Raw genomic sequence first — 13,489 nt, 5'->3', positions numbered from 1 at the left:
CCCCTACTAAACCAATTTCTCCATTAAACTGCTTTCTCTCCTAAACTTAAAACTTATCTATAGAGGAAAGTATGACTAAAATTGAAGCCTATAAACCTCTGTCTACATATAGTCTGATTCTTAGCTGATTTCAAAATGAATTTAAAGTTGAGCATTTAAAATACAGGCCTGTTAGACTACAAAAGAAGTGGGGCTTTTTTTTTTTTTTGCTTATTGGGTTCAGACATTCAGGACCTGAGCTCATGCCTTTGCAGGTAACGAATGAGGCCACTGGATTATGTCTGTTTAGAAACAGAGGCATGGGCTCAGAGCTTTTCCTAAATAGAATCAACAGTGGCTCTTAAGTTGGACATTATCAACATCCCACAGCATGTTTTTTCTGTCCTGCCTAAAACCCTTTCTTCCATAAACCCAAATATCTGACAAAAACGAAAACCTGCAGACTGGGCCTGCCTAGACTCCTAGACACGTTCTTAACCAAACAGAATATCTATTAAATCCTGGTGCCTAGGAGTCAATTGTTTTAAAGGATGCAGTCATAATAAATTTATATCCTGCCTCTTCAGCATTTCATTGAAAGTATTTTGTACTGACCGAATGGGTTAAATTATGAAGCTTGATAAGTACATATGCACATTACCCATCCTTAGCTTTAGAAGGGAAAAAAAAGGAAGAAAAAGATAGCTATGATTTTGGAAGTCATCCCAATTTTTAAAAATAAGAGAATTTGGACATTTTGGCATATGGGGTTTTTTAAATGAAATTTCATGGAACTGAAAACAGTCAATTTTAGGTTTCCAAAAATTGTTTTGATTTTCATTGGTATAAATTTGCTGCACATGGTTTTAGGGAAGTTCTGAGAGATGCATTTGGGACTTCGGGGTTGATTTTTTTTTTTTTTTGAGATTTGTGATTTATTTTTAAAAGGTGATTTTTTTTTTTTTAACTCAAAGTATGGATTGAAGGAGATCAGAGTTTCATTTCTAGGACAGTTTTTGGTAATGACATCGTTAAGCGTTTCCGAGCAACTGGACTTGGGGCTGAACTATCGGGCATCATTTCAGCACCGTTTGGACGCAGCACAGCAGATCCCTCTCCCAGCTTCTCGAAGTTAGAGTCTCGAGGCCAAGTGGTTCGGGCTGTTCCATTAGCAGCAGCTGCTGGTGATAAGCACTGTGAGAGTCACCTGTGTAGGGTCAGACTTATTGTACATCAAGGTTCAGCAGTGTCGGAAGAGCGGGAAGATGCCCAGGAGGGGGCTCCAGGCCACCTGCTGTGTGAGGATCAAAGGGTTGAAAGGTCAGAGGGCACAGCTCCCTTAACCATATCTGTCTGTGCAATAGCTATTTCAGATTGTAAATCTTGGCGATTTCATTAAGTCCTCCTGGCTGCTACTGGGGCATTGAAATAATAAAATTTTATATCTGTTGCCTTTCCTGCCTCTGGCAGCCAGGCTGATACATTCTGTGCAAAATGGGGCATCTTTATGAAAACCTTTTCCGGAATGATCAGAGCAGTCTTGAGCCTCAAATGAGGAAGCTGGGGTTCACAGGACCTCATCCTCTGAAAATGTTTTTTAAAAAGAAAAAAATCACACAAACCATTTAGCAGCCTTTGGGATTTTTGTAGCACCTCTCTTGTGATAAGCTGGTCCCAAAATATTGCCTATTGCTAAATGGTTAATCTTACACACAGGAGGAAAGGTGAGCTTTCTCAGTGCTTCTGTTTATTAAATAGCCCCTGTTCTAATGACGACAGGGTCCTTTCTTTTGGCAACCCCAAGCAACTCTACAGATACTTCCCACTCGGCAGACCTTTCGGGTGTTTTTAGAGACATGTCTCCTAAATATGATTTTCCAAATATTTTTCCTAGATCTTAAAGTTGTTATGGACCTTTAGGGCTCCTTGGCTCTTGGGCAAGACAAATCACAGTAATGGCTGCCCCTTTACTGCCCATATGTTTAAGACCCCCTGTCGTTTGTTTGAAAAGTTAAGAGATTTTCACAGTGAAGGTGCCATTTCTGAAATTTAAAGTGTTCCTTTTCACCGGGAGATAAGTTCACTCTGATTAAGTCCGTAATTCTCACTAAGCCATGTTTATGGGGGCAATAAACAATGTTTCAGCATGCTTGTTAAATTGGGTTTCCAACCTCTCCACTCTTTAAAAATTGACATTTCAAATAAAAGGCAGGTGGAGATGGGAGTCCAGGTTTGCTGTGGTTAGTGATGAATGAATGATGGCAAGTGGCAGTTGTGTGGGAGGAAGGAGGCCCTCTTCTCTGAAAGGGCGACCCCAAACCATTCTGGGGCTAGGGAATCATCATCCCCTTAAACCCCAAGTGAAACTCTTAAATTTAAGTTACATCATTTCAAATTGGATGGATACTATTTTGAAATACTGCTGGATGCATTAAGCTCATTATTTAATTTTCACAAGTCTGTTCTTTAGAGGTAATGGCTTTGCTTTACAGATGATGAAATTTGGGCACAGAAAGGTTAAGTAACTCATCCAGAGTCATACAGCTAATGATTAGTAGGACAAGAATTCAAACCAAATTATTTTGTTGTGTGAAGTGTTTTAGTGTGTACAAAGAAAAATGATACTGGCCCTGCTTTTCGGTTCTGTTTTTTATTATATATCTAGCCTCTGATAAATATATCCATGGAGGTTACAAAAGAAATATGTGACCTATGTGAATGTCCTCAGTATTTGGTAAACTAGAGAAGGAGAGGAGGCCCCACAGAGAGGACAAGAGGACCAAGCTTTGGGGATTGGCAGTCCAGAGCTCAAATCCTGGCTCTGCTATTTCTCAGGACCTGGGACAAGAGCTTCATTTTCTCTTCTGTGAGATGCGAATAATAATACCTATTCCATGAGGTTGCTTTGAGGATCAAATGAAATCATGTGTTTTTTTTAAATGTAGTGTTTTCGAACTCTACAATATTTTATAGATGACAGTGGTGGTATTACCTTGTATGTAAATATAGTATAGTTAAAAGAGTTACTTTAAGGGAAAAGTGACAGGTACACATGAATTAATTAGAAACATCACTAATCAAGTGTTAATTGGGGAGCCAAATCTGTGTTGCCCACTATACTTGCTTAGGACCAGAGAAGGCCACTTGCTGTGGGAACAGAAATAGGAAGGTTTTGTAGAAGAGCAGAGTGTTGCAGGATGAAGATAATCCATGGTGATCCATGTCTTGGCCATCTTCATGTCTTTCCAGGTGCTCTTCCACCTCATCTCTTGTTTGCATTTTGCAGTGGAGGTGAACGGTGTTGATACCTTCCTCGTCCTCTTTTTACAAATGAGGAAACTGAGTTTCTAGCAGTAGGAAGGGTGTTTCAGTTTGGGGTAAAACCTCAGCTGTGTCATAGATGTACATGGACTCACGCCTCCATTCTGGTGGAACAGAGGAAAGGCCAGGGGGGATGGTGGTGCTGTGTTCGGTGGACTTCTAAAGTGAGCTGCAGAGCTGGCAAAACCAAAGTCTTAGAAGGAGGCGGGTCAGCACTGACTGAGCTTCTGCTATGTGGCTGGCCCTCTATGAAGCTCATGCCCTACCATGACTTCTTTTAACAATCCTGAAGGTGAGCATCAAGTCCCAGTTTCACAGATAAGGAAATTGTTGCTGGAGGAGGAAAAGGGCCTTGCCTAAAAAAGCTGCCTGGCTGGTGAGTGAGTGAGCCAGGATACCAACCTTGAGAGTCTGCAGCTGTAGCCCATGACCATCCTGAGGAGGCAGCTGGGCAGGCTCTGTGTGAATGGAGATATTTCACCAAAGTGAGGTCTTTTCTACCTCCTATGACTGTGCCTTTTCTTAGGCTTATTGATTATAGTTTACTCCCTCTCCCCACACCCCAACACAAGTAGGCTGGGAACCTCTTGAGTTTAGAGATCACCTTTTAGTCATGCATTGAGTTGACATGACTAACAAAATGTATGAATGAATGGGTGAATGAATGAATGTCCAATGGATGGGTGGTCAGAAAAGGAGGAGAAGCCCATTGGAGAAATAGCCCCTTTGCTGACCTGGGTTGAAAAATCTCTTGAATTTTTTTTAATGAGAATCAGTGCTTATTACCTTGTGAGGAGAGGATTTGGCCTGAGCTGTGAGGTGCTTCCACACTTCCCTCCCCTGCCAAGTTTCTGTTTCTGTTTAAAGCACCCTGGGAAATTCCAGCAGTGTTTTCAGGGGTCCTCTGAACTGCCGGACTCAGATTTTTAATTTTGTGGAGCAGGAAGGAGCAAATCAGTGACTCCTGGCTCCAAAGGAAAAACCACTACGTTTATCAACGGCTTGGCAGCTCAGTGACCTTTGGGGCCAGAGGAAGGGAAGGAAAATGTCGCTCTTCCCTCCACGTGTATCTGAGATTTCAGGAGGGAATAGAGAATTTAGAATACCTGAATATTTGCCTTTCTTCTTCCTGTCCTTTCCACTTTCCCTCTAATTTCTCTTTCCCTTCCTCCTAGGAGGCCAGCAGCTCCCCATGCTGTTCTTTGTTATGTTCTCATATACATGCGCATGTATTTGAGTACATTTGATATGGGCTGTATAGTGGAAGGAATACTGGCATGGAGAACCCAAATTCAGATCCTTTCTCTGACAAACGCTATTTGGGAGAACATGAGCAAACTATTAATCTCTTTAGCCTCAGTGTCCTCATCCATCCAAATGGGTACAGCATTCCATAGCAAACCCTTTCCCTTGAAAATTTTAATGGTGTCTGGACCAGCCATCAAGCTGCTTGATTCCTCTTGTGTGTCCCTGACAAACATCTGTTAAATTACAATTGCTCAATATGTTTGTGATGGAAGCAGTGTCAGAGCAGTTAGCAAGATACACTGGGTAATACAGAGTTTTTGATGTTCATCTGAGTTCAGTGTTATCTCCACTGCTGCTAAGCCGTGGACTTTGGACAAATTATTTTGCCTCTCTGACCCTGCATTTCCTCATTTCTGCACAAGCGTGTCATGAGGCAGCGTGCACGCTCAGTCGTTTCTGACTCTTTGTGACCCCTTGGACAGTAGCCCGCCAGTCTCCTCTGCCCATGGAATTTTCCAGCAAGAATACTGGAGTGGGTTGCCATTTTCTACTCCAGAGATCTTCCTGATCCAGGGATTGAACCGCGTCCCGTGTGTCTCCTGCACTGGTGGGCAAATTCTTTACCACTGTGCCTCCTCCACAGGGTGTCATGAGGATTGCATTAAATGGTACATGTAAGGGTTGGGCCACAGGAGGAACACATCACCTAGGAGCTCTTTTTGTTGTTCTGGGAGTCAGTCATCCCATCCATCCATCTGATGGATGCAGAGTTAACACAGTCCCTGTTCCTGTGCAGGCCCCTGTAAAGTTAGCTCTGCCTCAGCCCACACGTAACCAGCCTTTAAGAGGTGATGGTGTGAAGTCCAGCAGTAGTTGTTTAGGATAAAGTTTAGATTGGTGAACTATTAATATGCAGATTTTGGTTTAGTTTTAACCATATTCCGTACCTTTCAAAACTTAAAAAAGGAAAGAAAGCTGCCGAGAAGTTATACCTAAGTGAGACATAAACTGCAATGCCAGGAGCCATATCAGCTGTGCCTTTCTCAAACAGAAACGAATACTGGATTTTCCACATAGTGCCAAAGCAAAGTACTTTGTGGGCTTGATAATGCTTTGATTTAAGAGGATGGATGCATCCTCTTGAAGCAAAGTGTCTTTGCAGGAAGTCGGTCTAGACCTGTCCCCTTTGCTTGGTGGTCTAGATGCTGGTGTCAGAGGTGCTGTCTCAGTCGCTGGTCAGCCATCAGAGAGGAGACTGCTTACAAGCCTCAGGGGTCCCTCCAGCAGGGAGAAGGCCTGCCTGTAGCCAAGACCAGCATCCTAGGCAGATGGGAACTTGGTCACATAGGTATAAAATAAATGTTTCTTTTTTTTTTTCCTTTTTACTTAATCCTGTCACAATCCTGTGTAGCACATGGTCAGGGCCCCATTTTATAGAGAAAGAAACTGAGGTTCAACTATGTTTAAATAACCTGCTGTAGGTCCTGTAAGTAGGAATTAAAGAAGGTTAAACCCAAAGTCCAATCTGACCCCTACTCAGTCCTGTTACTCTCCCAAAGCAGGCTGACTCAGGACTGCACAGGTCTCTTGGGAGGTACCCAATAGTATTGTTGCTTTTCTCCTCACTGGAGAAGGGGCCAGGGCTGACTGAAAAAGCCATAGGTGTCTAGGAGGGGTCTACCTTTGCAAACAAATTTTCTGACAGTGAGATGTAGTCTACATTGCATCCTTTTTATTTGTAGAATTATTACTGTACTGCTTTCATAGTAACAATAGGCAATACCCAGTGCTTATTATATGCCAGACACTATTATAGGTACTATACGTATATTAACGCATTTAACCACCACCACAATCCAGTGAAGTCTATATTATTTGCTTTTTGTAAACATTTTGCTGAAGTATGAGATTTATAGGAGGTGTACACTCATCTGAAGTGTAGAGCAAGATGAGTTATTTTAAAGCAGCTATTTTAAAGTTATTTTAGAGCACCACCAGATCAACTACAAGCCCCCGAAGCCCCTCTTGTACCCCCTTGTCATTCTCCCTCTAACCCAAGGGTAATGATTGTCCTGGGTGTCAGGACTATTTTAATCTCATCAGACATATGAGGAAACTGAGGCACAGAGAGGTTAAAGGGTTTGCCCAAGAACTGGTGGAGCTGGGACTTGGACTTGGGCAATTCAGGCTCCAGAGAATACGCTCATGTCCTCAGGGAAAGAAGACATAGCCAGGAAAAGAACAATAGGTTGGAGTAGTTTTTAATGGCATAAAATCATAATAGTGGAGTCATTGGCCTTTTCCTTTGGTCTGAAAATCAGTTGTTCACAGTCATACAGTCTTGGAATTCTAGTCTTACTTTCAAATTGCAAGGATAGAAACTTGCTTTTGAGAGCCTTCCATTTATTACACTTATTGCAACCAGATGCTGTGTTAAATTCTTTACATGTATTATCCCACAAGGGGCTTTCCTAGTGATTCAGATGGTAAAGAATCCACCTACAATGCAGGAGATGTGGGTTCAGTCCCTGGGTTGGGAACATGCCCTGGAGGAGGGCATGGCAACCCACTCCAGTATTCCTACCTGGAGAATCCCCATGGACAGAGGAGCCTGGCGGACTACAGTCCATGGGGTTGCACAGAGTCAGACACGACTGAGCAACTAAGCACAGCACAGCACATTATCCCCCTTAAACCACCACACACTGCTGGAGAGTAGGTAGTATTATCCCCATTTTATAGATGAGAAAACAGACTCAGTAAAGAACTGAAGGTACGCAGTTGCAGAGGCAAGACTTGAAGCTGGCTGTCTCATTCTAGAACCCACATCTTAGCTACCATGGTAATGCCTATCTTACTTTCTTTGTCAACTGTGAATTAATTCTACATGAATTAGTCGTGATAATTTTACACGTTTATTGTTGTTGTCATTATTGTTGCTATTCCCATCACACTTCCTGTGCAGACTCATACTGAGCTTACATTGTCCACTGGGGCTCACACTGACATCTGTACCAGGCCTGCCTCCCGGTAGAGTGGGCCCGGCAACAGTATTTCACTCATTCTTCGGTTAATCAGCAATTGCCCTGTGTCAGGCACCATCCTGGGCACTGGAGTTGAAAAGATAAGGAAGACGTAGCTCTGCCCTGATGATGGTCCTGGTGGAAGGACAGCAGAAAAGATTCACCATGCCCTGGCTCATGGATTCCATACATGCCACCTCACCGACCCACCCTCCCCACAGCCTCCATCCAAGTTAAGGACCCTAGTGCTCAGCTGAGGCAGCAGAGATGGACCTGGGCCCCTGCTCATCAAGGTCTAGAACCAGCTTCTTTGCTCCACCTCCAGCCCCCAGCTTCATCACCAGGGAAGCAGCACATGCTCTTGACCATTCTTTGGATGCTCTGCATTACCTGACCAGTGCAAATCCTTGCTCTTCATTTTATGACCTGATTCTAAGTCCTGCCTTTTGTCCCTCGCTGCCCAATGCCCTCCCTAGATAAACAGGGTCATCCCTATCTGTGTGAAAGATTGCTGTGGTTTGAACAGGTTCAGCTGATACTTTATATTTTAGCCGGCCTTGGGGAGGACCCATTGTTTTCACACAATCAACTTTAGAAAGTAAGGTTCAGTGAAATCTCGACTAGAGAAGATCCACTGAAGGTAGAGTGGTTCTCAAGTGGACCCCACTTTTGTGTCGGGAAGAATATCAGGGGCATTGGACTCTATATTTATCCTAGGAGGGTATGAGTAGAAAAAAAGTTTTAAAAATCCTAGGCTAGACAAAAAAAGGAAGGAGACTGGGAGCCAAACACAGCTGCAAATCAGAATGTACATTGTTGGTAGCTCAGGGCAGAATTACCTTTCCATGTGGCGTTTGGTCACCATCATTCATACGTTGTTATTTTTCATGGTCTACTGTGGTTTTCAGAGAAGGCGATGGCACCCCACTCCAGTACTTTTGCCTGGAAAATCCCATGGATGGAGGAGCCTGGTAGGCTGCAGTCCATGGGGTCGCTGAGAGTCAGACTCGACTGAGCGACTTCACTTTCCCTTTTCACTTTCATGCATTGGAGAAGGAAATGGCAACCCACTCCAGTGTTCTTGCCTGGAGAATCCCAGGGACGGTGGAGCCTGGTGGGTTTCCGTCTATGGGGTCGCACAGAGTCAGACACGACTGAAGTGACTTAACAGCAGCAGCAGCAGCATTGTGGTTTTATTCTGTATTCTGGACATAGCATTAATGTGTTTATCAACTCATTGTGTTATAACTTATGCACAACAAATGACCCATTTAAAGTGTACAATTCAATGAATTCTGAATTTTATATACTACCAATAAAGATATAGAATATTTTCATCACCCTCAAAAGACCATTTAATTTACATTTCGTCTTGAGCTTCTCATGTGCCTGTCATTAGTCTAAGTGCTTTGGAAATGTTAGCCCATTTGATCCTCATCACAAGTGTGAGATGTAGGCACTGTTTATAGAGGAGAAAACTGAGGTGCAGAGAGGTGAAGTGAAACGTGCAAGTTTACACAGCTGGCGAGTGGTGGCGCTGAGTGAGAGCTCAGACACACTGGCTTCGGACCCCGTGCTCCTCATGTCTAGGCTCTGTTGCCTCTCCTTCATTCATGTGTTCATTCAGAAACTGCCTGCTGTGGGCCAGATACTGGGGTAGGAGCCGAAAGTTCAGAGATCTGTTTTGGTGGCCCCAAGAAGCCCACACACCAGAGAAGGGATCAAATGCCTGGATTAATACTCTAGATGGATGTATTATTCTGGTTGTGGGAGTAAACCACAGGCTCACATGAGGAAAGGCAAACTGCTCCCTCAAGCCCTCTGGGGTAAGGTTAGCCAGGCTTCGCTGAGGCTCTGAGAGGAAGAGGTGACAGGCAGGAGAGCCACTGTTGGCTGAATTCCTCTGTGGACGTCCTGGGAATCTTGCTAACTCTGTGTACATTTGCTTATCTAATCCTCACGAGAACTCTGTGAGGTGGGTACTACCATGATCCCCATCTAAAACCTGGAGAATTTATGAGGCTGAATCTGTGTCTGCTCAGGTTCCCCTGACCACCTCGCATGCTGTGATTTTTTTTCCCCTTTCTTGTCCTGAAAAACAGAGGTCATATTTCTATCACAAAACATAAAGGGAAAGACATTTTTGATTAACAGTATTTATGGGAAGATGCCATTTTTGTGTGTTTCTCTGTGCAAGAAATGCCATTTGGAAAGCCGGTGTGCATGTCAGTATCTTTTTTTTTTTTTTTCATTCTGAGAAAAAGCCTATAGAGTCTGGTGGGGGGAGGGTTTGCAGCTGGCAGGAGCTTTGGCATATGTTGTAACTAAAAAGAGAGGGAATGTGTTGGTGGGACGAGCTACCGGAGAGCTGTCTCGGTGTGCTGTGGTACTAGTAAGTGTTTTAATTGGGTAGGGTTTTTGGAGGACTATTTTGACATCTGCTCGTGTCTTTGCTGATTTTTCTTCACTTAGAGTAGGAAACACAAGCTGTGGATAAAATGACTTTAAAATAATTGGAAGTAAAGATATCTCTCTCAAAGTTGAATTTGAGAGGGACACTCTTTAAGAAGTGGAAAGGAAATTCCACTTCGAGGAATCCATCCTAAAGCATAGGCTTCATGCCTACAGATTTCTCAACAATATTTATAATATTTTCTTAAAAACTGGAAATAGTCAATAAAAGGGGCTTGATTGGGTTTGTTTCTAGGAAGTGGAACATTTTGTAGCAATTAGCAATGATCTTCACAAAGCTTTTAATGAAGTGAAATGTTGCTTATATTGTAATAAATGAGAAAATCAGAAAGAAACATTATGAATTGCTTCAACTGTGGTTTTAAAAGGAGGTATTGGGACAGAGAGTTATGGAAGGAAATACACCAAAATGTTATCTCCAAGAGGAGGATTAGGGTAACCACAGTTTTCTTCTTTGAACTTCTTTGTCTTTCCAATTTTTTTTAAACATATGTATTTTGTTCACTTTTTATTTTGTATTGGGGTGTAGGTGCTTAACAGTGCTGTGATAGTTTCAAGTGAATAGCAAAGGGACTCAGCCATATATATACATTTTACATACGTAATTTTTATGATACAAAAGACAGGGGTCCTTTTGCATAAGAGGAAGCAAGCCCTGAGAGTGCTGGTGTAGCTGCATGCCCTATGTAGATACTTGTTCTGAAGTCTGAGCAGCTGATTTGAGGACGTCTTCAGAAAGAGTCATTCTGAGTTTAAAAGTCAGCTCTGTCACTCCTTATCTGTGTGATTTGGACCAGTTTCTTTGACCCCTCTGAGCCTCCTCCTTTGATATTGCCCTCATAGCATAGTCAGGGTTAAAGGCAGGCATACAGTAATGGCCCAGTTTCCTTCTCCATCAGCACTACCCACCCCACCCCCCAGCTTAAGAGGTTTTGTGGGTTTTGTTTTGTTTTTTGCCTTTTTTCCTCTTGTTTCCTTGAGCCTTTCAAGGATAGGGCACCATCCGGCCAAGCTGGCCTCCGATTCTTTCCTTGGGAACATGAGCTTCAGGAAGGCCCTTGAGTCCATGCCAGCCCCTTTGGAAGAGGCCTTGCCACCAGGAGGGCAGCATTGTCCTATGAGAGGAAACTGTGCCGACCCAGCTCCTCCTGGAGCCTGGTGCACAAGCATTTTGGTTACTAAGGGGACCCTGGCCTGCTAAGTCAGAAAAAAGGGCCAGGTTTTTTCCTCTTCTTCAGCCTACTGCCATTGTTCAAAAAGTAAACACTCCACACAGCTTAAGCAGCAAGTCCTCCAGCCAGGAGTGGGAAGAAATCAAAAGCCTGCTCCAGCCCAGCCATGGAGAGCCTACAAGGGCTGGTCTGTGCTGCGGGGCCCCACTGGGAACGCAGAAACAACACCCGATCCTGGTCCAGTATCAACAGCCTTGTCGCTGGGCCTTTCAGCCCAGGCTTCTCTCCAGTGGCCAGGCCTCTTGCCCCCATCTGTTTGGGGCTCTCTGGAGCTCTTTGGAGGTCAGATGAGGCAAAATTAGTGATTGTGGGGTGCAGCAGCCTGGAGTCCCTGGCTAAGTTCTGGAGCCCCCCATGACCCCTTCTCCCTTTCTGTGTCCAGTGCCAGGGTCTCTGCCTTTGAAGTGAGAGCCCAGCAGTTACCAGAAGGGACCAGAGGATTTTTGCCCTTAGGTCATTGCCACTATAGTTTCCAAACTGGGGTCGTGGCTGATGTGTATATTATAATAGCAATAATAAAAGCTACTATAAGGCTACTGTGTGCCCAGTGCTATGCGCACACCACCTCCAGTCCTCACAGCAGTCCACAAGGAAGAGGGCTAAGAGGGATAGTCACAGTTACCTTCTTGATTTTACAGATGAAGGGGCCAATTAGTAACCATATAACCTTGAGCAAGCCCCTTCACCTCTCTAAGGCTCAGTTTCTCATCTATAAAATGGTGACCGCTCATCTCCAGCTACTGCTGAGAATGAAAGAATCTGTGTGCAAGTGCTTTGTGAGCTCTAAAATGTGATGTAAGTGAAAAAGGTTCTGACTGAGGCTGTTTTTGTCACTCCCTGCTTGTGCACTGCTAACTATTTAACCTGTTAGATTGCAAAGTAAGGCAGCTAAGGAGCTCCGGACAGTTCCTCATGAGTCTTAATGTTCTCAACTGTAAAACGGGATTGTGCTTTGTAAAATAATAGTTATCAATGTTGCTTGCTGCTAGCTTTTTACCCTGTGAATAAAGCAGTCAGTTAATATGAGCTTTGGGGTTTGGAAGAAAAAATAAACCTCCAAGTAGGCAATCTTGTCCCTCCCCTGTGGCTCTCCGCCCACAGGAAGCATTTAGTAAATGTATGAAATGATTGATAGGTTTGTGGACTAGCCCCTGAAGAAGTCAACAGCAGCCGAAATTTGAGGCTGCTGGTCTTGTTGAGTGGAAGAGTTCCAGGACCCTGCCCTCTGGGAGTATTGTTTCAACTCTAGGAGGCTTCTGACCAGCATGGCTCCATCCTCCTGCTGAGAAAAATCTCAAAATGTTTACTTAGGTACCAAAGTCTGTCCTCGAGGCTGGGATTTGAGGCAACAAACATCAACCAATATTAACGAGCGCTTACCAGGTGCCAATCATTTTGTTGAGTGCTGGTTATTATGCAGTGCTGAACCAAACTGATGAGCCCCTGAGGGAACTCACACCCCAACAGGGGGAGGCAGGCAGGCCAAGGGGTGCTAGGGCTCAGAGCAACAAGCATGGCAGAATTTGGTTTCTCTGGGGGTGTCTGAGAACAAGGAGGCTAAAGTGCCGTGCAAGAGCACAGGCTGTGTAGGTGGCCACTGCTGCGTTACCTCTGCCACTCACCTCACCTCTCTGAACCTCATTTTCCTCAAGTTACCTAACATGAAGATAATAGGGTACACTTTGCAAGGATTGATAAAAAATTAGTAAGTAAAGCATAGAACATGTGCTAGTGAGCATCTATTACACTGTAATTGTTGTCCTTTTCCAGGGCATTAGCAAACAGGCTTTAGCAGCCGTTGGGACATCCAGCTCCATCACTAACCCATACAGTGCTCTGGGATGAATTAGGAAAGGGCATCTCCTCTCTCCCTCCACCAGCACCTACCCACGCCTTCAACTGATGCCTGTCAGCCAGCTCGTGGGTTGGCAGATCTCATCCTCAGCTTGGCTAGCAGGGCGTGCTGGGCAGTGCATACCTGCACAGTCATACCCGGTAGCACAGAGGTTGGCTGATGATGAAACTGACCCCTTCTACATAGGGTGACCACATAGCTCATCTTACGCTGCTGCCCTGGTATAATATATTCTTTCATATCCACAAGTGTCCCAGTTTGGACCACAAATTACAGGGTCTTTCTGCTTAATCAGGACAAAATGAAAGTTCCAGACTCTAAAGAAATGAGCTTTGATATATAATGGGGTAAGAAGATTG

The 13,489-nt window shown here is 44.1% G+C and overlaps 1 protein-coding gene across 7 annotated transcripts in view; it reads left to right on the top strand.

Annotated features, from left to right (window-relative positions):
- DENND1A (DENN domain containing 1A) overlaps positions 1-13,489 on the top strand; it is a 531,039-nt gene that overhangs the window by 333,852 nt on the left and 183,698 nt on the right. The window lies entirely within an intron of this gene.

This window comes from Bos taurus, chromosome 11, assembly GCF_002263795.3.
Source record: "Bos taurus isolate L1 Dominette 01449 registration number 42190680 breed Hereford chromosome 11, ARS-UCD2.0, whole genome shotgun sequence".
Classification (NCBI taxonomy): domain Eukaryota; kingdom Metazoa; phylum Chordata; class Mammalia; order Artiodactyla; family Bovidae; genus Bos; species Bos taurus.
This window is presented reverse-complemented; position numbering and strand designations above follow the sequence as displayed.